General features: G+C 41.6%; 1 long non-coding RNA gene across 3 annotated transcripts in view; it reads right to left on the bottom strand.

Annotated features, from left to right (window-relative positions):
• Window positions 1–26,595, bottom strand: part of LOC132833515 (uncharacterized) — an 87,920-nt gene that overhangs the window by 7,280 nt on the left and 54,045 nt on the right. Inside the window, exons 3-4 of one of the 3 annotated variants that reach the window (XR_009647094.1) lie at window positions 9,032–9,126; window positions 1,824–1,924 (exon numbers count right to left, since the gene is read on the bottom strand). This is a non-coding gene — a long non-coding RNA (uncharacterized LOC132833515). The remainder of the gene's footprint in view (window positions 1–1,823; window positions 1,925–9,031; window positions 9,127–26,595) is intronic. The other 2 variants (XR_009647092.1, XR_009647093.1) reach the window with 2 other exon arrangements.

Below are 26,595 nucleotides of genomic sequence, written 5' to 3'. Positions count from 1 at the left end.
ACAGCAAAGGGGAATTTATCAGAGTTGAAGGATCATAACATTCTGGGCTCTGAAGGCTGTGAGGTGGCTTATGGGAATAGATTCAGTTACAGAAGAGGGAAAGGGTGAGCCAAGGTGTTTTTTTCCACTTGGAAGCATTGGAGATGCAGGGGAAAATATCGGTTAGTAGTAAACTTGATAAGAGTGTATTCCATAGCTGGGTTCAAATGAAAGAATTGCTTCTTGTCTCTGATCAATTTTTTCATTCAAATCCCAACTGTACCATGGGCCGTAGCAAAGTAATTGAGAGATAAAGAATAAGTAGTTAAATCTCTGGAGCATTAGCTATAATTGCTGCTGCCATTATTGTTTTTGAGATTATTTTCGGTCTTATACAAAGACCGAAAATGGAAAATGTTGAAAATCCATTCTGACTGAAGCCTGTCTCGTTTCGATTCTGACAGTTTTACATATTTCCTCTTTTCACTTCCTTTTCATATTCACAGTTTAAAAATAAAAATGTAATAGAAATGCATCTCAATAAGGACAGTGTGAAATTGATAGTAATCCACTGAGTTTTTCTTAGTGTTAGCTGGTTAACAATTCCACTTAAAATAACAACAAACATGATTCCATTATCAGTTTCTTAACAATCTATATTAAGACTCAATAGATTCATAGAACGTTCATCTTGACAAGCTGATGATGTATTTAGTTTTAAATGTGATTAATTTCTAGCCTTTAGTCTCCACACATCTCCATTGCCCTGCAAAAGAAGGGCCAATTCACACTTTTTAATCTTGCTTGTTCATTAGATGTGGGTGCTACAACAAAATAATTGTACTGCTGGCGGAACTGGAGATGGACGATGTGAATGATTGAGCACTGGTTTTTATTGCCATGGTATTGTTCTCACATTGATGTTGTTTAAATGATACATAAAACATTAGAAAAGTGACCAATCTAGTTGAGTGACACTAACAATAAATTGTTATTTCACCCAACATTTGGTGAATAGTGAACTGCACATGTACTAGCCAGATATACATGGCAGATCAGGAAGACTGAGGCTGGAGAACCAGTGTCTGAAAGTAGAACATAAGTGATTTAGTTACAATGGGAACAGTGAATGGGAAACAAAGTCAGCTTTTCCATGCTGTGAATGACAGGTTTCCATAACCCTGGACTTCCTCAAAGCTGTCAAAAAAGGTATGTTTCTCTTCCTGTTGTAGCTATCACTTCTGCAAAGGTGTAACTTCTACATAAGATTTCTGTTGTCCTGGAGAGCAGAGAGAGCAGGCCAGAAAGTGCAAACCTGGTAAATACTCAAATGCCCAGCAGGACATTATTCTGAAGAAATCTGGCATCACTGGGATGTGCAAGGTGACATTGCTCATTTACAATGGGAAACCGACATGCAGGCTGAGAGTCAAGAATGCGATTGGGTAAGGAGAGCTGATTGAGACACAATAAATGTAACAAGTAACCTAGATTTTTTTTTCTTTTGTTGATATAACATGGATTTAGCTTTGTACAGCCACGCACATCTCCAATTATCTGTATGTCCCATTTCCCAACTTTCAGAGCTACAAGCAAGATATAGTTGAATGTCTACAATCAACAAATAGTTCTGTGACCTTTGAGCAATTGTTGTCCTTCAGTGGCTAGGAGCAACTATGTCCACTCTTCCTGAGAGCTAGGCATATCATGCAGAAGGGACACTGGGAAGGAGCCTTAATCCCCCCGCTCCCGTAAAGGCTGATAATGGTGAAAATATTTACCAGTAAGCAGCCCTACAATGCACTTAACCATGTATATATGAAAGAAATGATGATTGCACTTACGTAGTGCCTTTTATGACATAAGGAAAATCCAAAGCACTTTCCAGTCAGTGGTGTTCTTTTGAGGTACAAACATTGTTGTAACATTTCTTCCTAGATCTCTACTTGAAAACCAGAAATAATTTCTTTTTAAACTCTTGTCTCATTGTTTAATCACATATTAATCACTTTTATTTAATACTCCATTAATTATGTCATCCCCCTAAACAAATCACAATTTTGTTCGTGTTTTTATTTCTTTGTACAATGCAGTAATCTAGAGTATTGCTTTATAAATGCAGAAACTGCCTCCACTGAACCTTTTCACTTCTCTAACTCATTTACCTCCTGAAAGTCGCTGCAAAATATTGATGTCTTTGACTAAGAGTTTGATCATTTTTCCTAAAACCACTTCATATGGCCTAGAATTAAATCTTCTTTCCTGCCACTTCTTTTGCCACAGGAAGATGTTTCATACATCAACAGCATTATATAATTGTGATTTTATTCAGTTGTGGGATGAAGGTGTCACTGGCTGGGCCAACATTTATTGCCCATTCTTAGTTGCCCTGAAGGTGCAGTGACATGTCTTCTTGAACTATTGCAGTGCATGATGGGGAGATCTTTGAAAGTTGCCACTCAGGTGGATAGAGCTTGTAAGAAGGTCTATGGTGTATTAGCGTTCATTAGCAGAGGGATTGAATTCAAGAGTTGTGAAGTGATGTTGCAGCTGTACAAGACTTTGGTTAGGCCACATTTGGAGTACTGTGTGCAGTTCTGGTCGCCTCACTTTAGGAAAGATGTGGAAGCTTTGGAGAGGGTGCAGAGAAGATTTACCAGGATGTTGCCTGGAATGGAGAATAGGTCGTACAAGGACAGGTTGAGAGTTCTCGGCCTTTTCTCATTGGAACGGCGAAGGATGAGGGGTGACTTGATAGAGGTTTATAAGATGATCAGAGGAATAGAGAGAGTAGACAGTCAGAAACTTTTTCCCCCGGGTACAACAGAGTATTACAAGGGGACATAAATTTAAGGTGAAGGGTGGAAGGTATAGGGGAGATGTCAGGGGTGGGTTCTTTACCCAGAGAGTGGTGGGGGCATGGAATGCGCTGCCCGTGGGAGTGGTAGAGTCAGAATCATTGACGACCTTTAAGCGGCAATTGGATAGGTACATGGGTGGGTGCTTAATCTAGGATAGATGTTCGGCACAACATCGTGGGCCGAAGGGCCTGTTCTGTGCTGTATTGTTCTATGTTCTATGGGAGGTAGACCCACAATGCCATTAGGGCGGGAATTCAGGATATTGATTCAGCAATGGTGAAGGAACAGCAATATATTTCCAAGTAAGCATGGTGAGTGGCTTTCAGGTGTAGTATTCTCATGTATCTGCTGTCCTTGTCCTTCTACATGGGTTTGGAAGGTGCTATCTAAGGAGCTTTGACTAGTTTTTGCAATGCATCTTGTAGACAGTTCACACTGCTACAACTGAGTGTTGGTGTTGGAAGGAGTAGATGTTTGTGAATGTGTTACAAATGAACTGGGCTGCTTTGTCCTGCATAGCATCAGGTTTTTTCAATGTTGTTGGAGCTATACTCTTTCAGGCAAGTGGGAAGTACTCTGTACTTTTGTCTTGGTGGGCAGGCTTTGAGAAGAGTTTGCTGAAGAGTTTGAGAAGGTGAGTTTGCTGTAGACTTGCTCTTTTAGCTACTTATTTATATAATCTGAGCAGTTAATTTTATGTCCAATACTATCTCTTCGGGCGTTGACACAGCTTCTTGTTGGAATGTGAACTGTGAAGACTTCTAGTTTTACAATGGAGAGAACTCAGTACCTTCATTCTTTGCCTTTTTCTTCACCTTTTATGCTACCTTTTTGTCTTGTCTGTTCACAGTGTTGCCTTTTATCCTCACATTCTACAATCAAGGATAGTAATGGGAGGTTGTGTGCGGAGTCAGAGTAGATAGGGCAAGTACTAAATGAATATTTTTCGAAAGTATTCACTCTAGAAAATGACAATGTTGTCGAGGAGATTACTAAGATACAGCCTACTAGACTAGGTGTGATTGAGGTTCACAAGGAGGTGGTATTAGAAATCCTGCAGTGTGAGAAAATAGATAAGTCCCCTAGGCCGGATGGGATTTATCCTAGGATCCTTTGGGAAGCCAAGGAGGAGATTGCTGAGCCTTTGCCATTGATCTTTAAATTGCCATTGTCTGCAGAAATAGTGCCAGAAGATTGGAGGATAGCAAATGTGGTTCCCCTGTTCAAGAAGGGGAATAGAGACAATCCTGCTAATTATAGACTAGTGAGCCTTACATCAATTGTTGGTAAAGTTTTGGAAAAGGTTATATGAGATAGGATTTATAATCATCTAGAAAAGAATAATTTGATTAGGGATAGTCAGCACGGTTTTGTGAAGGGTAGGTCGTGCCTCACAAACCTTATTGAGTTATTTGAGAAGGTGACCAAACAGGTAGATGAGAGTAAACCGGTTGATGTGGTGTATATGGATTTCAGCAAGACGCTCGACAAGGTTCCTCACAGTACAAAATGTACATTGTGCAAAATGCGGAGGAATGGGATTATGGGAGATGTGGCAGTTTGGATCAGTAATTGGCTTGCTGAAAGAAGACAGAGGGTGGTGGTTGATGGGAAATGTTCATTCTGGAGTCCAGTTACCAGTGGAGTACCGCAAGGGTCGGTGTTGGGTCCACTGCTGTTCGTCATTTTTATAAACGACCTGGATGAGGGCGTAGAAGGGTGGGTTAGTAAATTTGCTGATGACACTAAAGTCGGTGGAGTTGTGGATAATGACGAAGGACGTTGTAGGTTAGAGAGAGACATAGATAAGCTGTAGAGCTGGGCTGAGAGGTGGCAAATGGAGTTGAATGCGGACAAGTGTGAGGTGATTCACTTTGGTCAGAGTAACCGGAATGCAAAGTACTGGGCTAATGATAAGATTCTTGGTAATGTAGATGAGCAGAGAGATCTCGGTGTCCAGGTACATAGATCCTTGAAAGTTGCCACCCAGGTTGACAGGGTTGTTAAGAAGGCATACAGTGTTTCAGCTTTTATTAGTGGAGGGATCGAGTTCCGGAACCATGAGGATATGCTACAGCTGTACAAAATACTAGTGCGGCCGCACTTGGAATATTGTGTACAGTTGTGGTCACTGCATTATAAGTGGAAGCTTTGGAAAGGGTGCAGAGGAGATTTACTAGGATGTTGCCTGTTATGGAGGGAAGCTCTTACGAGGAAAGGCTGAGGGACTTGAGGCTGTTTTCGTTAGAGAGAAGAAGGTTGAGAGGTGACTTAATGGAGGCATATAAGATAACCAGAGGGTTAGCTAGGGTGGATAGGGGGAGCCTTTTTCCAAGAATGGTATGGCGAGCACAAGGGGACATAGCTTTAAATTAAGGGGTGATAGATATAGGACAGATGTCAGAGGTAGTTTCTTTACTCAGAGTAGTAAGGGTATGGAATGCTTTGCCTGCAACGGTAGTAGATTCACTAACTTTAAGTACATTTAAGTCGTCAATGGACAAGCATATGGACGTACATGGAATAGTGTAGGTTAGATGGGCTTCAGATTGGTATGTCAGGTTGGTGCAACATCGAGGGCCGAAGGGCCTGTACTTCGCTGTAATGTTCTCTGTTCTCTCCTTTGTTTTGTTTAAGTTGATTAAATATTTGACATTATCAGCAGTTTCCAGTTCAGACAACATGCCAGTACATGCTGTCAGCCTCTCCTTCTCTTACAGATTTTAGCTGATCAGCCTAATTATTTTGGTTTCTTGCTCCATCGTTATTTGTGATCTAGCTGCACTTGTAAAATAATTTGGGCTGCATTGGATTCCAAAGCTCCTCACCAGATAACATTATAGTTCAGCTATTTCACAAGAGCCATTGTCCAAATGCAGCACACCCTGACCTTTTGACAACAGAGTTAGTAAATCCATTGAGATCAGGGCTGTTGCTATGCTGAGGCAAACTGAGCAGTCCCCTCGAGTGGCAAGGTTTGAGAGTCAGTCGGGTGTGGGGTGAGGTGGTCTGTTCCTTGCTAGATATGAAGAAAGAATTACACTCTAGTAGTGGGAATGAAAGAACTGGGTCTACTGATTATAGAAACATGTATAAATTGACTGACATAGAATTCCACATTTTTACATTCCAGTCTTTCCCAAAATTTCATACAATATGTCTCACATTGTTTATGCAATAGAACATAGAATATAGAACATATTCAGCCCACAATGTTGTGCCGAACATTTATCCTAATCCAAGATCAACTAACCTGCACATCCCTCAATTTACTGCTGTCCATGTGCTTGTTCAGCAGTTGCTTAAATGTTCCTAATGTCTCTGATTCTACTACCACCATGCATTCACCACTCTCTGTGTAAAGAACCTACTGCTGACACCTCCCCTATGCCTTCCCCCAATTACCTTAAAATTATGACCCCTCATGACAGTCATTTCTGCCCTAAGAAAAAAAGTCTCTGGCTATCCACGCTATCTATGCCTCTCATTACTTTGTACACCTCTCTCTCTTCCTTCTTCTCTCCAGTGCAAAAAGCCCTAGCTCACTCAACCTCTCTTCATAAGACATGCTCTCCAATCCAAGCAGCATCCTGGTAAATCTCCTCTGCATTCTCTCTCCAAATGCACCAGAGACCCAGGTTCAATTCAGACCTCAGGCGACTGACTGTGTGGAGTTTGCACATTCTCCCCGTGTCTGCGTGGGTTTCCTTTGGGTGCTCCGGTTTCCTCCCACAGTCCAAACATGTGAAGATTAGGTGAATTGGCCATGCTAAATTGCCTGTAGTGTTAGGTGAAGGGATAAATGTAGGGAAATGGGTGTGGGTAGATTGCACTTCGGCAGGTCAGTGTGGATTTGTTGGGCCGGAAGGGTCTGTTTCCACACTGTAAGTAATCTAATCAAAAACATCTACATTCTTTATATAATGAGGCGACCAGAACAGGACACATATTCCAAGTGTAATCTAATCAGGGTTTTATAGAGCTGCAGGAAAACCTCGCGGCTCTTAAACTCAATCCTCTGTTAATGAAAGCCAAATCACCGTACCTTCTTAACAACTCTATCAACTTGGGTGGCAACTTTAAGGGATCTATGTACATGGACCCCAAGATCCCTCTGTTCCTCCACACTGCCAAGAATCCGGTCTTTAACCCTGTATTCAGCATTCAAATTCGACCTTCCAAAATGAATCATTTGCATTTATCCAGGTTGAACTTTGTCTGCCACTTGTCAGCCCAGCTCTGTATCTTGTCGATGTCTTGTTGTAGCCTGCAACAGTTTTTGAAACTATCTACAACATCACTGACCTTTGTGCCATCAACAAACGTACTAACCCACCCTTCCATTTCTTCATCTAACTTATTTATAAAAACTACAAAGAGCAGAAGCCCAAGAACAGATCCCTGCGGGACACTACTTATCACCGACCTCCAGGCAGAATACTTTCTGTCCACTACCACTCGCTGTCTTTTTTCAATGAGCCAATTAAGTATCCAGACAGCCAAATTTCCCTGTATCCCATACTTCCTAACTTTCTGAATGAGCCTAAAATAGGGAATCATATCACATGCCTTACTGAAAACCATAATCACCACATCCACTGCTCTACCTTTGTTAACTTGTCTCGTCACATCCTCAAAGAACTCATTAAGGGTTGGAAAGGCATGACCTGCCCCTCACAAAGCCATGCTGGCTATCTTTAATCAAATAGTCGTAAATCCTATCTCTCAGAATCCTTTCCAGTACCTTGCTTACCACCAACATAAGACTGACTGGTTTGTAATTCTCTGGGATTTCCTTATTCCCTTTCTTGAACAGAGGAACATTTGCTTCCCTCCAATCATCCAGTACTACTACTGCACCTTTGTGCACCTCCTATTCCAAAACAGCAAATCAGTAAATAGTATCAAATTTTGCAATGTAATGGAACCACTACCAGTCATAGTTATTGATTGTGTAAATTGTGTAAAGATTATCCAGTAACAACTGAAGGAATGAAGAATTACACAATGTGAACCATGGTTCAATTTAGCACTTTAGTGTGCATTTCTTCCACTATACCCTGTGAAAAGTGTAGAACATTGAAAAGATAGAAACAGCATCATATTGTCATTGTTTAATGTCAATACATTGAATTTTAAATGCAGAATTCTTATTTTCACCAATGAACAATATTAATTTTCAAAATGTTAATGAGGCAAAAAAACTGAGTTATGCTGTGCAGTTATGATCACAGGGAGAAGAACGCAGGACAGTGCTGCAATTTCCCTTTTTTTAAAATTCATTCACATGCATGTGGGCATCACTGATTAGCACTTATTGCTTATCCCTAATTGCCCAGAGGGCAGTTAACAGTCAACCACATTGCTTTGGTCTGGGATCACATATAGGCCAGACCAGGTAAGGACAACAATTTTCTTCTTTAAAAAGGGCATTAGTGAACCAGATGGATATTTTTCCCCAATAATCAACAATAATTTTATGGTCATCATTAGGCTCTTAATTCCAGATTTTTATTGATTTCAAATTTCACCATCTGCTTTGAATAGATTTGAACCCAGATTTTCAGACCTTTACCTGGGTCCCTGGATTAATAGTCCAATGACAATACCTCGAGGTCATCATATCCTTTCCCCTGTTTATGAATTGACAAGAGAGCTGCAAGACTTTCAACTCTGTAGATAAATACTGGAGTACTTTTTACAGTATAGTCACTGTTGTAGTGTAGGAAAAAAGCTGCATGAAAGTTTTGCACAACAAGCTCCCACAACTGTATTGTGATAAAGATCAGTTTATGGACATTTAATGGCATAATCTCCACTGCTGATCTTTGCATGCAGAGCTAAGGAGACTTTTTATGCTGAGAGATAGAGGTTCAATTTAACACCACATGTGCACTGCCAACAACGTTGTACTCCTTGAGTACTGCATTGGGATTGTCATTCTGGATTTTACACAGAAGATAGGAGAAGGAGTAGTGCATTTAGTCCTTTGAGCCTGTCCTGACATTCAATATGATCATGGCTAAACATTGTTATGGACCAGGCCAGACCTTTCAGCATGGAACACCTTCTTCCGCGTAGCATTTTCTTTGAACAGCAGCCTCAAAACCGACTGTTTGCTCTGAACAGCCAGACTGCTAAAATTCAAACCAAACCACAGAAAAGCTGAGCTGGGAGAACTGGCTACTCACCTTTCATTGTACTAGTGTTTTTTTTTCAAACAAACTTAAAAGCTCCCTCAAGTAAATCCAACCATACATTTCGGAACCTGTGTCTTTATGACCTCCTGAGAAAAACAAGAACAACATAATCTTGTTAAAGGACCAGCATTATCACAACATCCAACTCAGCAACCTGGTCTCCCTTTCTTCCATTACCTTTTGATCCCTTTAGTCTTAAAAACCATATCTAACACCTTAAAAACATGCTTTCTGTGGTAGGACATTCCAAAGGTTCAATATTCTCTGGATGAAGAAATTTCTCCTCATCTCAGTCCTGAGTAATCTATGCTGTATTCTTAGACTGGGATCCCTGGTTCTGGACTCCCCTTCCTGTATCTACCCTGTCTAATCCTGTTAGAATGATATGGGTTTTAATCGGCTTCCCCCTCATTCTTCTCAGCTCAACAAGATGAGAAGACTGCAGCTCCACTCCCGGCTTCTCAAGTACAATGAGGGTTTGGCAATAAATGTTGGCCAGCCAGTAGTCCCAACAAATCTATGATTTGGAGATGCCGGTGTTGAATTGGAGTGTATAAAGTTAAAAATCACACAACACCAGGTTATAGTCCACCAGGTTTAATTGGAAGCACTAGCTTTCACAGTGCTGATACTTCAGGTCATTGTGTGAAGGAGCAACGCTCCAAACACTGGTGCTTCTGATTAAACCTGTTGGACTTTTACCTGGTGTTGTGTGATTTTTAACTTTCTAACAAGTCTTTCTTCAGACTTCATTCCTGCCATCCCTGGTGTCAATGTGTTAAACCTCACTTGGAACATGACCACTGGTACCACAAACAAGTTTAGCAGCATAACCAGCATAACTGGTGCCATAACCAGTATTATTAGTAACATGACCAGCAGAAACTGTCCCATACCTAGTATTATTTAAAGTACTAGTGCCATAAACAGTTTTACAGGTATCACATCAAGTTTATTTATGAAATGTACTCTAGACTGGTGCTGGAATTTCATACTATACTGACTCTACTGGTGCCAATACTACAGGTTCTTCCTTATGCAAATACAATTACAGATAAATCACTTTTCAAAGGGCTGGGATAGAGGGTAGAGAGCAAGCTACACAGGAAGGAGTCATCAGCTTAACATAACTGATGAATATTGAAGAGGGTCTATGGGTGTTTTGTAGTAACTACTCCCATCTTCTCCATCAGGCTGTTTTGAGAATAAAAGGATCAGGCTGTACACTGAACAGACAGATTTACTTATTGATTGTCAGTGTGCCCTAAACATGGTTAGCACTGCTGCCTCACAGCACCAGGGACCTGGGTTCAAGTCCAGACTTGGGCAACTGGCTGTGTGTAGTTTGCACATTGTCCCCATGTCCGCATGGGTTTCCTCTGGGTGCTCTAGTTTCCTCCCACAATCCGAAGATGTGCAGGTTATGTGAATTGGTGATGCTAACTTGCCCATAATGTACAGGGATGTGTAGGTTAGAAGCATTAGTGAGGGGTAAATGTAGAGTAATGGGCTTGGGAAATGGTTCTGAGTGGGTTACTCTTTGGAGGGTCAGTGTGGACTTGTTGGGCCTAATGGCCTATTTCCACACTGTAGGATTCTATGCTTTACCTGTAGACAACCACATCATCTATTCTCCTACTCTGAGCTGGAACAACAGTAATTTTCACTTGCAGGTGGAAACGTTTCCGTTTTCATGAGATGAAATTGGCAGCAAGTTGAAATAAACAGGACAAGCATAAAGTCATCCTTCCCTCAGTACAGGGTTAATCCTGAGCCACTGCAATTTCTTTTCTATTTGATTTCTGCCAATTTGATTCATGTATTTTTCTCAGACCATACTCTCCCAGCTCTCCTAGTTCCAAATGTTGACTCACCCTATCGATCATTCACATTTATTTTATTATGTGAGTGCCTCTGACTGGACTAGCGTTTAAACCCATCCCTCATTGCCCTGGAGAAGGCAACAGTAAGCTGTAGATTGATTCAACAAATTTTTAGGACATTTGACTCATAGCTTCCATGAGATAGTCATTGCCAGTGTGCAGACAAGAGTTGTGCACAAGGATTGTGTGGAATCCTGATATACTAACTCTGATGGAATTACTCATCAAGTGGAAGTTTCTGACCTACAATCTGAAGCCCTCTGAAAATGTAGCCAAAGCTGATTCAGAATTGGAACTTCAGAAGATTTAAGCCACCTGAGTAGTTAGCTAAGAAAAAGAAGAATCAAAACATGCGCTAACTCCTGGGCTCCACACAGTTATAGCTCTCCACTGACACCAGATTCCCACTTCACAGCCCAATAATTCCTGACACCACCACTGGTCTCCAAAGACCTGGTATTTCCCCCAGACTCTGACTCTGCCCCATTATCCCATAGGTATCAGAAACTTCTCTAAACTCCATTTCTTCCTCCAAAATCCCCCAGGGTGACAACCTCCAAAACCCAAAACATGGGTCCTACAACATCCCCAAAATGTCCAAATCTCACAGATCCAACACAGAAATCCAGATCATGACTCCCACCCCAGCCTAAACCTGATTGCCATTCGGCCCTTCAAGTCTGCACCACCATTCAGTATGATCATGGCTGATCAGGCAAGAAATTACTGGAATTCTATGAAGACATTACGAGCGCAGTGAACAATGGGGACCCAGTAGATGTGGTGTATCTATATTTCCAAAAGGCATTTGATAGGGGGCCACACAAAAGGCTGCTGCATAAGATAAAAGTGCAGTGTTAGGGGCAATGTATTAGCATGGCTAGAGGATTGGTTAACTAAACAGGAAGGAGAAAGTGAGGTCTGCAGATGCTGGAGTATCAGAGCTGAAAATGTGTTGCTGGAAAAGTGCAGCAGGTCAGGCAGCATCCAAGGAACAGGAAATTTGACGTGTCGAATTTCCTGTTCCTTGGATGCTGCCTGACCTGCTGTGCTTTTCCAGCAACACATTTTTAACTAAACAGGAAGTAAAGAGTGGGGTAAATGAGTGGTTTTCTGATTGGCGATCAGTGACCAGTGATGTGCCTTAGGGATCAGTTTTGGGACGCAATTGTTTACAACTTATATATATAATTTGGAGTTGGGGACCACGTGTAGTATGTCAAAGTTTGCAGATGACTCTAAGATGATTGGTAGAGCAAAGTGTGCAGAGGACTCTGAATGTTTGCAGAGGGATACAGATAGTTTAAATGAGTGGGCAAAAGTCTGGCAGATGGAGTACAATGTTGATAAAAGTGAAGTCACACATTTTTGTAGGAATAACAGTGAAAAGGACTATTATTTGAATGGTAAAAAATTACAATATGCTGCTCTGCAGAGGGAGCTGGGTATTCTTCTGCATGAATCACAGAAGGTTGGTTTGCAGGTGCAACAGGTAATTAAGGCAAATGAAACATTGCCCTTCATTGCTAGAGGGGTTGAGTTTAAAAACAGGGAGGTTATGTTACAGCTGTATAAGGTGTTCGTGAGGCCACACTTGGAGTACTGCATGCAGTTTTGGTTTCAAAAGGATGTACAGGCACTAGGGGGGATACAAAGGAGATTCACTCTGTTGATTCTGGATTTGAGAGGGTTAGCTTATGAAGAGAGACTGAGTCGACTGGGATTATACTCATTGGAATTTCTAAGAATGATGGGAACCACAAAGAAACATATAAAATTATGAAGGAAATAAACAATGTTAAAGCAGAGAGGATGTTTCCACTGGTGGGTGGAATTACAACAAGAGGGCCTCGCCTCAAAATTAAGGTTAGCAGATTTAGGACTGAATTGAGGAAGAGCTTCTTCACCCAAAGAGTTATGAATTTGTGGAATTCCCTGCCCAGTGAAGTAGTTGAGGCTTCTGCATTGAATGCTTTTAAAGCTAAGATAGATAATGTTTTCAATAGTAAAGGAATTAAGGGTTATGGTGAGAAGGTGGATAAGTTGAGCCGAGTCCATGAAAAGATCAGTCATGATCTTACAAATAGTGGACCAAGCTCGAACGGCTATATGATCTACACCTGCTCCTGGTTCGTGTTGCAATGACAAGGCATTGAAACCATTGGCACCTATTGCTGCACACTGATCACCATGGCATCAAATGCTTCACACTAATCACCAATGCATGGAAGTCTTGGGACCGTTTGACACACTGATCACTGTTAAGTGGATTAGCTTGACTCCATTTGCCTCACACTAATCCCCAAGGAATCAATTGCTGCACACTGATCATGGTCATGAATGCCTTGGTGCCAATTGCTTAACACTGATCACCAATGCACTGGTTGCTTCACATTGATGACCAAAGCATGAATGGCTTCATGCTGATTACAGTGGCACTGATCATTATGACACGGAAAATATTGGCACTAAATGCCACTAAATGTTTCACACTGATTACCAAAGCACTGATCACTGTAGCAATGGCCATTATAGCACTGAAAATATTGAATCAATTATTTCACACTGATCATCAATGGCACCCATCAACTTAGCACCAATTGTTTCACATTGATCATTGTGGCACTGATCACTATGGCAAAAATTACTTCACACTGATCACCATGACATTGATAACAGTGGCACTAACTGTTTCACACTGATCATCATGGCAACAATTGCTACTAACAGATCACCGCTGCACTGATGGCCATGGCACCAATTGTTTCACACTGATCTCCATAACACTCATCACCTTGGCACAAAATGCTGCACTGATCACCATGGTAGCAATGATTTTGTACTGATCGCAGTAGCACTGATAACTATAATACTGAAAAGAATGACACCAGTTGCTTCATACTGATCACCAAAACACTGGTCACTGTGGTACTGAAAATCTTCTGAGCAATTGCTTCACATTGATCACTAAGGCACTGATTACTTTGGCACAAAACGCTTCGCACTGATCACCATGGCACCAATGATTTCACACTAACCACCATGCCATCGATCACCTTAGCAACCATTGCCTCACACTCATTACCATGACAATGATCATCATGGCATCAATTACTTTACATTGATCACCAAAGATTTGAAAATCTTGACACCAATTGCTTCACACCAATCACCAAGGCATCAATGGCTTCATACTGATCACAATGGCACTCATCATTATGGCACTGAAAACATTGGCACTAATTGCTTCACACTGATCACTATAGTGGCACGATATAGATTACTATGGTCACCGTGGCACTAAAAACATGGCACCAATTGTTTCACACTGATCACTATGTCACTGATCAACATGGCACTAATTATTTCACATTGATCACTGTGACACTATTCACTATGGCAAACATTACTTCATACTGATCACCATGGCACTGATAACACTGGCACCAATTACTTTACACTGATCATGGGAACAATTGCTGTTAATAAATTACAGTTGTACTGATCACCATGGCACCAATTTCTTCACACTAATCACCAAAGCACTGACCACTATGGCACTAAAAATGCTTTGTACTGGCACGATGGCTTCACATTGACCACCAGAGTACTGATTATCTTGGCACAAAACTCTTCGCACTGATCACCATGGTACCAATGATTTCATACTGATGATACTACAATACTGAAAACAATGGCACCGATTGCTTTACACTTATCACCAAAAAATTGAAAATCTTGGTACCAATTGCTTCACACCGATCACCAAAAGCACTGAACACCATGGCATGGAAAACATTGGCACCCCAACTACTCCACACCAATCGCTGCACATTGATCACTTTGGCAGAGAAGGCCTTTGTATCAATGGTTTAACACTGATCATCAGGGCACTAGTTCTTCACATTGATCATCTGGGCACCTGATCATCAAGGCACTAGTTCTTCACATTGATCACCAGTGCTTTACACTGATCACAGTAGCACTGATCATTATGACACAAAAAAAATGGCATCAGTTGATCACACTGGTCACCATCACACCAATCAACATGGATTCAATTGCCTCGCACCAATCTCATGCCATCAATTGATCACTAACAGCACTGAAATCTTTGGTACCAATGCTTCACATTGATCACAGTGGCACTGATGGGTTCACATTAATCACTTAGGCACCAATTGCTTCACACTAATGATAATGGCATCAATTGATCCCTACGGCACTGAAAGCCCCGGTACCACTGCTTCACACTGATCATCACCGCACTGATCACAATGTCACCAATGGTTTATACTGATCTCAGTGGCACTGATCACAATGACACTGAATACCTTGACACCAATTGCTTCACATTGATTTCAATGACATCAATTACCTGAGCAGCAATTGCTTCACACTCATTACCATGGCAATGAACAACATGGCACCAAATGTCTCACACTGATTACTGTGGCAACAATTCTTAACACTGATGGCCAAGGCACAGATCATTTTACTGAAAGCCTGGCACCAATTGTTTCACAGCGAACATGTTGGCAACTATTTCTTCACATTGATCATCAAAGTACTGAACATCACAGCGCTGAGAACCTTGGCACCAATTGGTCACACTGAGAACTAAGGTTCACTACAGTACTGAAACTCGTGGCATCAACTGCTTCACATTGATTACCAGAGCACTAATTGCTTTACACTGATTACCAAGGCACTGATCAGCTTGGCACCAATTGGTTCTCACTGATGTCTATGACATCAATCTGGAATTGAGAGTTTAACAATGACCATGAAACCTTGCCAATTGTCAGAAAAACCCATCTGGTTCACTAATGTCCTTTAGAGAAGGAAATGGCCATCCTTGCCTTGTCTGGCCTACATGTGACCCTAGACCCATAGCGAGATGATTGTCCTCTGGGCAATTATGGATAGGCAATAAATGCTGGCCTTGCCAGCAAAGCTCACATCCCTTGTGTGAATTTTAAAAAAAGTTTAAAAAATTACCTGAGCAGCAATTGCTTCACACTCAGCACCTCGCTGATCACCAAGACACTGAACACTGTGGTAGTAATTGCATCACATTGATCAACATAGCACTAAAAACGTTGGCACCAACTGATTCACACTGATCTCTGACACCAAACACCATGGTACCAATTGTTTCACACCGATCAACATGACATCAATCACCAATCATTTCATGCTGATAACCAGAGTAACAATTGCTTCACACTGATTACTAAGGCTCTGGGCACTCTGGCATCAATGAGTTCACACTGATCTCTAAGACATCAATCACCTGAGCAGCAATTGCTTTACACTCTTTACCAAGGCATTGATCACAATGTCATGGTAAACATTGGCGCCAAATGGTCAAACTGATCGTTGTCACACTTGTGTTATGAAGTTAAAAATGTGTCCTGTAGCCTTAAGAGAGAATGAATGCTGTTCTGAACTGAAAGATTATAAGCACCTGTGTATATGATTAGATAGCAGTACCAGACTGTACTGGAAAATTGAAAATATGTAACATTTAGCTGTGAAATGGCTACATGAGTTTTGGTTGTAGTTTTGACAATAGTTCAAATTTACCCAGTTTAAATCATGCCCCAGGATACTAAAACCCAATAGAGTTTGAATTTTCTGTTTTGCCAACATCAAACCAAAGAGTCAATACGATGCTGGGAGTTATAAAAAATGCAGACATTTTGAAAATTGCAGAGAAAGCAACTGCCATTGCGAGAAAGACCCAAGAAATTAGGAAACATTCTCTATCAAAAAGGTACCTTTTCATATGAAACGTATTCACAGTAAAAAGAACAAAAACGACCCAGGGAGATCTTTAGCCGGAAGAAGACAGACAACAAAGATGACAGTTGCTTTGTGGTTTTGAAATTAATTTGATGTCATTTTAATAAGTGTCTTAATGGAACAGCATTTTGTTATAGAGTTCTAGGCAGATAGTAAACAGTTAAGAGAAAGGAAGCTTAGAGTTGTGAATAGTTGTTTAATGTTCACTTTTAAAGTGTTAAAAAAAACTGATATTATTTTCTTTATATAGTGGAACTTGCCTCAAACTGATTACCATGACATCAATTGCATTACCTGATCATCACGGCACTGAAAGCTTTGGTACCAATTGTTTCATATTAATCACCAAAGCACAGATCACAATGGTACTGAAAAGCCAGCACCAATTGCTTTACAATGATCATCACTGCAATGATCATCAAGTGCCAATTATTTCACATTGATCGTTGTGACACTGTCACCATGGCAACAATTCCTTGACGCTGATCACCAAAGCACTGATTACCACGGCAGTGAAGCCTATGGCATCAAATGATTCACACTGCTAAACATAGAACGTATTACTATGGCACCAATTGATTCGTTCTCATCACCATGGCATAAATTGCTTCATTCTGATCAGCCAGGCACTGATCACAGCTGAACTGAAAGGCTTGATGCCAAATAATTCACACTGATCAACATGGCACAAATTGGCCAAAATGATCATCATAACACTGCTCAGATTGGCAAACGATTTATACTGATCACCATTCCACCAAATGCTACAGTCACACTGATCACATTCACACCAATTAGCATAACACCCATTGGCTCATAGCAATCCCTATGGCATCAATTGCATCAAATTGATCACTATGGCACTGCAAGTCTTGGTACCAGTGCTTCACAGTGAACATCATGACACAGATTGCTTCACACTCATCAACTGGGCAGCAATTGCTTCACACTGATTACAAAGGCAATGACGACTTGGCACAAATTGCCTCACACCAATCACCATGACATTAACTACATCACACTGATCACAATGGCAATGAAATGTTTCGTTGTGATGACTGTGGCACTCATCACCATGACAACAAATGCTTCACATTGATCATTGTGGTTCTAATTGGCATGACACCAACTATTTCACATTATCACCATGGCACCATTGGCATCCTGATCACAGAGCAGCTAATCACTATGAAACTGAAAATTTACCACCAACTGTTTCACACTGATCAATATGACATTTATTAGCAGAGCACCAATGAGTCCACACTGATCAACATGGCGTTATTTCTTTCACACTCATTACCATGGCACTGAGCATCAGGCATCAACTATTTCACACTGACCAAAACAGCACTAATTGCTTCACACTAATCACTGTGATACTGACCACTTGGCAACAATTGCTGCTTCATACTGATATACAAGATGCTGAAACCATTTCACCTATTGCTGCACAATGATCACCATTGCATCAAATGCTTCATGCTGATCATCAAAGTACTGATCATATTAGCACTAATCTCTTCACACTGGTCATACTGGCATCAATTGCTTTACATTGATCACCTGGGCATCAATTGCTACCTGCTGATCACTTTGGCAATGCTTCATACTAGTCACCAAGCACTGATCACTTTGGATCCAAATGCTTCACAGTGATCATTGTGGCACTGATCAACAAGGCATGAAATGTTTTACACTGATCATCGTGGCACCAAGGCATCACACTGATCAGCAATGTATCAATTTCTTCGAACAGATTTCCATGGCACCAACTGATTGACACTGACAACCAAGGCACCAAGTGCTTCACATTATCACCATGGCAACAACTGACTCACATTGTCACCATGGGGCTGATATTAGCAACAATTGATTCACACAGGTCAAAGCATTGATCACATTAGCATCAATCACATCACCTTGATCACCACTGCACCAATTGCTTCACATTGATCATCTGGGAACCAATTATTTCACACTGATTTCCAACATACTGATCACCTTGCCATCAATTAGTTCACATTGATCCCTATGGTATCAATCACCAGAGCAGCAATTGCTTCATGCTGATCACTAAGGCACTGAAAACCTTGGCATCGATTACTTCACACTGATCACCAAGGCTTAGGACACAAATGGCTCTGTAAACCTTGGTACCAAATCGTCATACTGACCAACATGGATGGCACTGAAAACACTGGCACCAGTTGCTTCACATTGATCACCATGGCACTTATTACATTGGCACCAAATACTTCACACTGATCACCAAGATGCTGAAAACCGTGGCACCAATTAGTCACACTGACTAATATAGCACTGAAAACATTGGCACCAATTGCTGCACACTGACCACTGTGCCACTGATCACCATGGCACTAAAAACTTAGCACTAATTAGTCACACTGATCGCATCAGTTTGGCTCACACTAATCACCATAACCAAAGTCTGTGATGCTGCAAAAGCACAGTCGGTCAGGCAGTGTCTGAGGAGCAGGAGAATTGTCGTTTTGAGCATAAGCTCTTCATCAGGAATGAGGCTTGTGACCCAAGGGGATGGAGAGATATATGGGAGGGGGTGGGACGGGGTGGAGGTAGCTGAGAATACGATAGGCAGATGAATGTGTGGGTGAAGATGATAGGTCAGAGAAGAGCGGGGAGCGGATAGGTAAGAAGGAAGATGGACAAGTAGGACAGTTTAAGAGGGCAGTGCCGAGTTGGATGGTTGGATCTAGGATAAGGTGGGAGGAGGGGAAATGAGGAAACTGGTGAAATCCACATTGATCCTGTGTGGTTGGAGAATTTAAAGGCAAAAGATGAGGCTTTCTTCCTCCAGGCACCGAGTGATTAGGATTTGGCGGTGGAAGAGGCCCAGGACTTGCATGTCCTTGGCAGAGGGGAAGGAGGGAGTTAAAGTGGTCAGCCACAGAGTGGTGGGGTTGTTTAGCACATGTATCCCAGATATGTTTTCTGAAACATTCCGCAAGTTGGCGTCCTGTCTTCTCAATGTAGAGGAGACCACATCGAGAGCAACGGACACAGTAGATGACGTGTGGAAGTACAGGTAAATCTCTGTTGCATGTGGAAGGTTCCTTTGGGGTGTTGGGTGAAGGTGAGCGGGAGATGTGGGCACAAGTTTTACATGTGTTGTGGTGACACAGGAAGGTGTATGCACCTAACGACAGTCATGGGGGAATTGTCTCTGCGGAATGCTGATAACAGTTGTTGGGTTGGGGGGGGGTGTGGAATATAACTCTGGTGGCGAGGTCTGACTGTAGGTGGCACAAATGATGGAGGATGATCACAAAGGCACTGAAGACTTGGCACTAAATGGTCACATTGATCAGCTTGGCAGCAACTGCATCACTGCCACATGCTGATTACTATGGCACTGAAAGCCTGGATGCCAATGCTTCGTAGTGTCACAACGCACTGATCACCTTAGCACCAAATACTTCACAGTGATCATTGTGGCACCAATCCTGAAGCAACAAATTGCTTTCGTACTGATCACCATGGCACCAATGGCTTCATGTTAATCACTATGACATTGATCACAATGGCAAAAATTGCTTTGTATTGATAACCATTGCTCTGAACAACATGGTAAAAAATGCTTCACACTTATCACCTTGGCAAAGGCAAGGCACCATGGCACCGAACACTATGGTACTGAATCCCTTGGCAGCAATTGCTTCACACTGACAATGAAGGCACTGATCACAGTGGCACTGAAAACCTTGGCACCAATTGCTTCACACTGTTGTGTGGTATTGCATTTTGGTGAAACAAACAAGGGCAGGACTTATACAATTAAAAGTAGGGCCTTGAGTAGTGTTGCACATCAGTAACACCTAGGAGTCCAGGTATATTACTTTTTGAAGTTTGTGTAACATATAGATAGGGTGTTTAGAAGAGATTAGCACACTTGCATTCATTACACAGACCTCTGAATAACAGGATTGAGGTTGTACAGGAGGCTTCTTCTGCACTACTATGTCCAGTTCTGGTTGTTCTGTTAAAGAAAGGATATTAAGAGAAGTTTCAGAAGAAACTTACCAGGATGTTGCTGGGAATGGAGGGTTTGAGTTATAAGGAGAGGCTGAATAGGCTTGGACTTTTATTTTCACTGGGAGCTTAGGAGGTTGAGAGGTGACCTTATAGAAGTTTTAAAATCATGAGGTGATTTTTCCTGAGGGTGGGGAAATTTCAAAACTAGGGGACATATTTAAGGTGAAAGAAGAAGGATTCAAAAAGAATATGAAGGACTTTTTTTTTAAACAGAGTGTGGTTCGTGTGTGGAATGAACGTCCAGCGAAAATGGTGGATGCAATTACAATATTTAAAAGACATTTAGATGAGTACATAAATAAAAAATGTTCAGAGGGATATAGGTGCCAAGTGCAGGCAAGTAGAACTGGTTTAGTTTGGGATTATGATCGGCCTGGACTAGGGTCTAGTTTCGTGCTGTATAACTCTTAAGACTCTTATGACTTATGATCAATGAACACCATGGCTCTGAAAAACCTTGGCACTAATTGTCTCACTTAGTTGATGACTAAGTTTCTGATCATGAGAGTACCGAAAATCATCTGACATATTGCTTCATACTGATCACCAAAATATTAATTACTTTGTCACTAACTGCTTCACAATGATAGTTGTGGAAGTGAAAACCTTGGCACCACTTGTTTCACACTGTTCACCAAGGCACTGATCACGATGGCACTGTAAATCTTGGCATCATTTGCTTCACACTGATCACCATGATGCTGAAAAACCTTGGCATCAGTTGCTTCATGTTGATGACCAAAATTCTGATCACTATGGCATTGAAAACCATCTGACATATTGCTTCACACTGATCGCCAAAGCATTGATCAATTTGGCACCAACTGCTTCACAGTGATCACTACTGCTCTGAAAATCTTGGGCACCAATTGCTCCATAATCCTCACCAAGATACTGATCACAGTGGCATAGAAACCATTGCACTATTTGCTTCGCACTGATCACAAAGGCATTGAACACTGTGCAAATGAAAACCTTGGTACCAATTGTTTCACAATCCTCACCAAGGTATTGGTCACAATAGCACTGAAAACCTTGGCACTAATTGCTTCACGTTGATCACCAAGGCTGATCACAATGACATCAAATCTCTTGGCACTGATCACTGTCACTGATCACTATGATACCAATTACTTCACATTGATTAAACAGAGTAAAATCTTTGGTACCAGTGCTTCACACTGATAACTAGGGAATTGAAAACATTGACACCAACTTCCAATTCCTCTGGCAGCTCATTCCATACACGTACCACCTTCTGTGTGAAAAAGTTGCCCCGTAGATCTTTTTTATATCTTTCCCCTCTCACCCTAAACCTATGCCCTCTAGTTCTAGACTCCCTGACCCCAGGGAAAAGGCTTTGCCTATTTACCCTATCCATGCCCCTCAATTTTGTAAACCTCTATAAGGTCACTCCTCAGTCTCTGATGCTCCAGGGAAAACAGCCCCAGCCTATTCAGCCTCTCCCTATAGCTCAAATCCTCCAACCTTGGCAACATCCTTGTAAATTTGTTCTGAACCCTTTCAAGTTTATTAACATCTTTCCGATAGGAAGGAGACCAGATTGATGCAATATTCCAACAGTGGCCTAACCAATGTCCTGTGCAGCCGCAACATGACCTCCCAACTCCTGTACTCAATACACTGACCAATAAAAAGAAAGTATACCAAACACCTTCTTCATTTTCCTATCTACCTGCAACTCCACTTTTAAGGAGCTATGAACCTGCACTCCAAGGTCTCTTTGTTCAACATCACTCCCTAGGACCTTACCATTAAGTGTATAAGTCAGATCCAATTCAAGAGTGAACTATGCAGTAAATGGAAAAGTCCTGGGGAAAATTGACGAACAGAGAGATCTGGGTGTTCAGGTCCATTGTTCCCTGAAAGTGGCCACGCAGGTCAGTAGAGTGGTCAAGAAAGCATACGGAATGTTTTCATTCATCGGATGGGATACTGAGTACAAAAGTTTGCAGTATAAGACATGGGTTTGGCCACATTGGGAATACTACTTACAATTCCAGTCGCTTCATTACCAAAAGAATGTGGATGCTTTGGAGAGGGTGCAGAAGAGGTTCACCAGGTTGTTGCATGGAATGGAGAGTGCTAGCTGTGAGGAGAGGTTGAGTAGATTAGGATTACTTTCATTTGAAAGGAGGTTGAGGAGGGACCTGATTGAGGCCTACAAAATCATGAGAGGTGTACACAGGGTGAATAGCAAGAAGCTCTTTCCCAGAGTGGAGGACTCAATTACAAGGGGTCATGAGTTCAAGATGAAAGGGTGAAAGTTTAGGGGAGATGTGTGCAGTTCTTTATGAAGAGGGTGGTGGGTGTCTGGAACGCATTGCCAGTAGAGATGGTAGGTGCACAAACGATAGTGTCATTTAGGATGTATCTAGACAAATACATGAATGTGCACGGTAGCATTGATTGGTTCACACTCATCTCTGTGGCATCAATCACCTGAGCAACAATTGCTTAGCATGGCAATGATCACTATGGCATTCAAAACCTTGATACCAATTGCTTTACACTGATCAGCATGCATGGAATTGACCACCATGGAACAAATTGTTTCACACTTATCACCGAAGAACTGATCGACATGGAACTAATTACGTCATACCGATCATCATAGCACCAATTGTTTCACACTACCACCATGGCACTGATCAACAGGGCACCAATTCATTACACTAAACACTGTAATACTGATCACTATGCGTTGTATTGATTACTGTGTCTCTATGGCATTGGTTGCATCACACTGATCATTAAGGAACTGGAAACCTTGGCACCAAGTAATAACACAATGATCAGCCTGGTACCACTTGCTTCACACTGATTACTATGGCACTGAAAGTTTTGGTCACCAAAATACTGATTACAATGGCACTAAAAAGCTTGGCATCAACTGCTTCATGTTGATCATCATGGTGCCAATTGTTTCACACAGATCACTAAGGCACGGTCACCCTGGCAACAATTCCTTCTAGGAGAAAGTGAGGAGGACTGCAGATGTTGGAGATCAGAGCTGAAAATGTGTAGCTGGAAAAGCGTAGCAGGTCAGGCAGCATCCAAAGAGCAGGAGAATCAACGTTTCGGGCATGAGCCCTTCTTCACCAAAATTCCTTCACACTGATCGGCAACGCACTGATCATCAGGGCACTGAAAACCACAGCATCAATTGTGTCACAATTATGACCATGGCACCAATCACCATGGCATCAACTGTTTCATACTGATCACCAAAACATTGGAAAGCTCGTCACCAATTGGTTACACTGATCACTGTTACACCGATTGACTTGATACTAATTGCCTCACAGTGATCACCATGACATTACACTAATTGCATCACACTGATCACGATAACACTGAAAGCGTCATACTAATCACCATGGCACTGAAAGCATTTGCACCAACTGCTGTTAACTGATCGCTATGGCACTGATCACCATGGCAACAAATGCTTCACACTGATCACCATGACACTGACACATTTGGCATCAATTAGTCAAACTGATCACCATCAATCTGCTTGGCAACAATGCCTCACATCAATCATCAGGGCATTCATGCTGCATGGTGATCACTATGGCACTGAAAGCCTTGCTACCAATGCTTCATACTGGTCACCAAGCACTGATCACCTTGACACCAAATATTTCACAGTGATCATTGTGGCACTGATCCCCAAGGCATAAATGTTTTCACACTGATCACTCCAAGGCAGCAATGACTTCATACTGATTGGTTTGTGGTAATTGGTGCATTGCCAATCACCATGACACCAGTTGTTCACACTGATCGCTGTGATATTGATCACCACGACAACAATTACTGAACGTTAATCAACATGGCACCAATTGCTTCATATTTATCACCATGGCATCAAATGGTTCACATTGATGACCAAAACACTGAAACCTTTGCCACCAACTGGTCACTCTGTTCAGTGTCACACCGAGAAGCTTGGCACAAATTTCCTCACACGGATCACCAGCGCACTGAAAGCCTTGGGGCCAGACCTTCACACTGATTACCATGGCACTGAAAACATTAGCACCAATTGTTTCATACTGATCACTGAAAGTCTTGGGACCAAAGCTTCACATGATCACCAAGCACTGATCACCCTGGAACCAGATGCTTCACAATGATCTTGTGACACTGATGACCAAGACACTAATGGCTTCATACCAATCAGCAATGTTAACAATTTCTACAAACCAATCATCATACTACCAGTTGTTTAGACTGATTGCAGTGGCACTAATCACCAAGGCAACAATTACTTCACACTATCAATATAGCACCAACTGATTTGCATTGCCACCATGGCACCAGCCGATCCTAATGACACTGATCACTATGACAATGAAAAATCCATGTAAGAATCTGTAAATCTGTTTTTTTAGATTAGAATCAGTCTGACCATTGTGGCACAGACAGCCTCACACAGGGAGAATCACACTTTCAATACATTATCTGAGCTGACATGACACCAATTGTCAAAGTTCACTTGAGAATGTAACTTTTTAAAAAAGTTTGCGATTTATGTATGAAAGAACTGAAACCAAAATGGTCATTCTTAAAGATGAGAGAATTAACAAACAATCCAGGTCTTTTTCAATATATAATTTCAGTTACATCACACTGTAAACTTTTGCTATAAATTCTATGTCTTACAATCTTATTCTCCACAACCATTTGATGAAGGAGCTGTGCGCCAAAAGCTAGTGCTTCCAAATAAATCTGTTGGACTATAACCTGGTGTTGTGTGATTTTTAACTTTGTACACCCCAGTTCAACCAAATCACAATCTTAGTATCAACTGCTTCAAACTAGTCACCAAAGCACGGATTGCATTAGTATCAACTGCTTCAAACTAGTCACCAAAGCACGGATTGCATTTGCACCAATTACTTCACACTGATCTCTATGGCATCAATCAAATGAGTAGCAATTGCTTCACAATTGATCACAATTGTACTGAAAACTTTGGCACCAATTGCTTCACACTGATCACCATGTCAGTGAAAATCCTTGCCACCAATTTGATGACCAGATTTCTGATCACGAAAGGTGCTAAAAACCAGAAGAGAAAATGCTGGAAAATCTCAGCAGGTCTGGCAGCATCTGTAAGGAGAGAAAAGAGCTGATGTTTTTAGTCTAACTGACCCTTTGTCCTTTGAGATTTCCAGCATTTTCTCTTTAGGTTTCAGATTCCAGCATCCACAGTAATTTGCTTTTATAAAGGTGCTAAAAACTATTGGGCAAATTGCTTCATACCGATCACCAAAGAATTGAACACTTCATCACTAATTGCTTTACAATGATCATTGTGGTACTAGTCGCCATACCACCAATTGCTTCCTTTTGATCAGCATGGCGTTGAACACCTTGGCACCAATTGCTTAACACTGATCACCAAGGCACCACTGGCTTCATCCTGGTTAGTAATGCACAAATTACTACAAGCTAATCACCATGGTACCAATTGTTCAATACCACTGTGGCATGGATCACTACTGCTTAACTTATACCTCCATAGCACTGATCAACATGACACTAATTGATTCACACTTATCACTTTGGCTCCATATGGTTCACACTGATGACCAAGGCACTGCAAGGATTGGTACTAATTGGTCACACTGATCACCATCACACCAGTCAACTTGGCACAAATTGCCACACTAGGAGAAAGTGAGGACTGCAGATGCTGGAGACCAGAGTTGAAAAATGTGGTGCTGGAAAAGCGCAGCAGGCCAGGCAGCATCAGAG

Source organism: Hemiscyllium ocellatum, chromosome 3 (genome assembly GCF_020745735.1).
Source record: "Hemiscyllium ocellatum isolate sHemOce1 chromosome 3, sHemOce1.pat.X.cur, whole genome shotgun sequence".
NCBI lineage: Eukaryota > Metazoa > Chordata > Chondrichthyes > Orectolobiformes > Hemiscylliidae > Hemiscyllium > Hemiscyllium ocellatum.
This window is presented reverse-complemented; position numbering and strand designations above follow the sequence as displayed.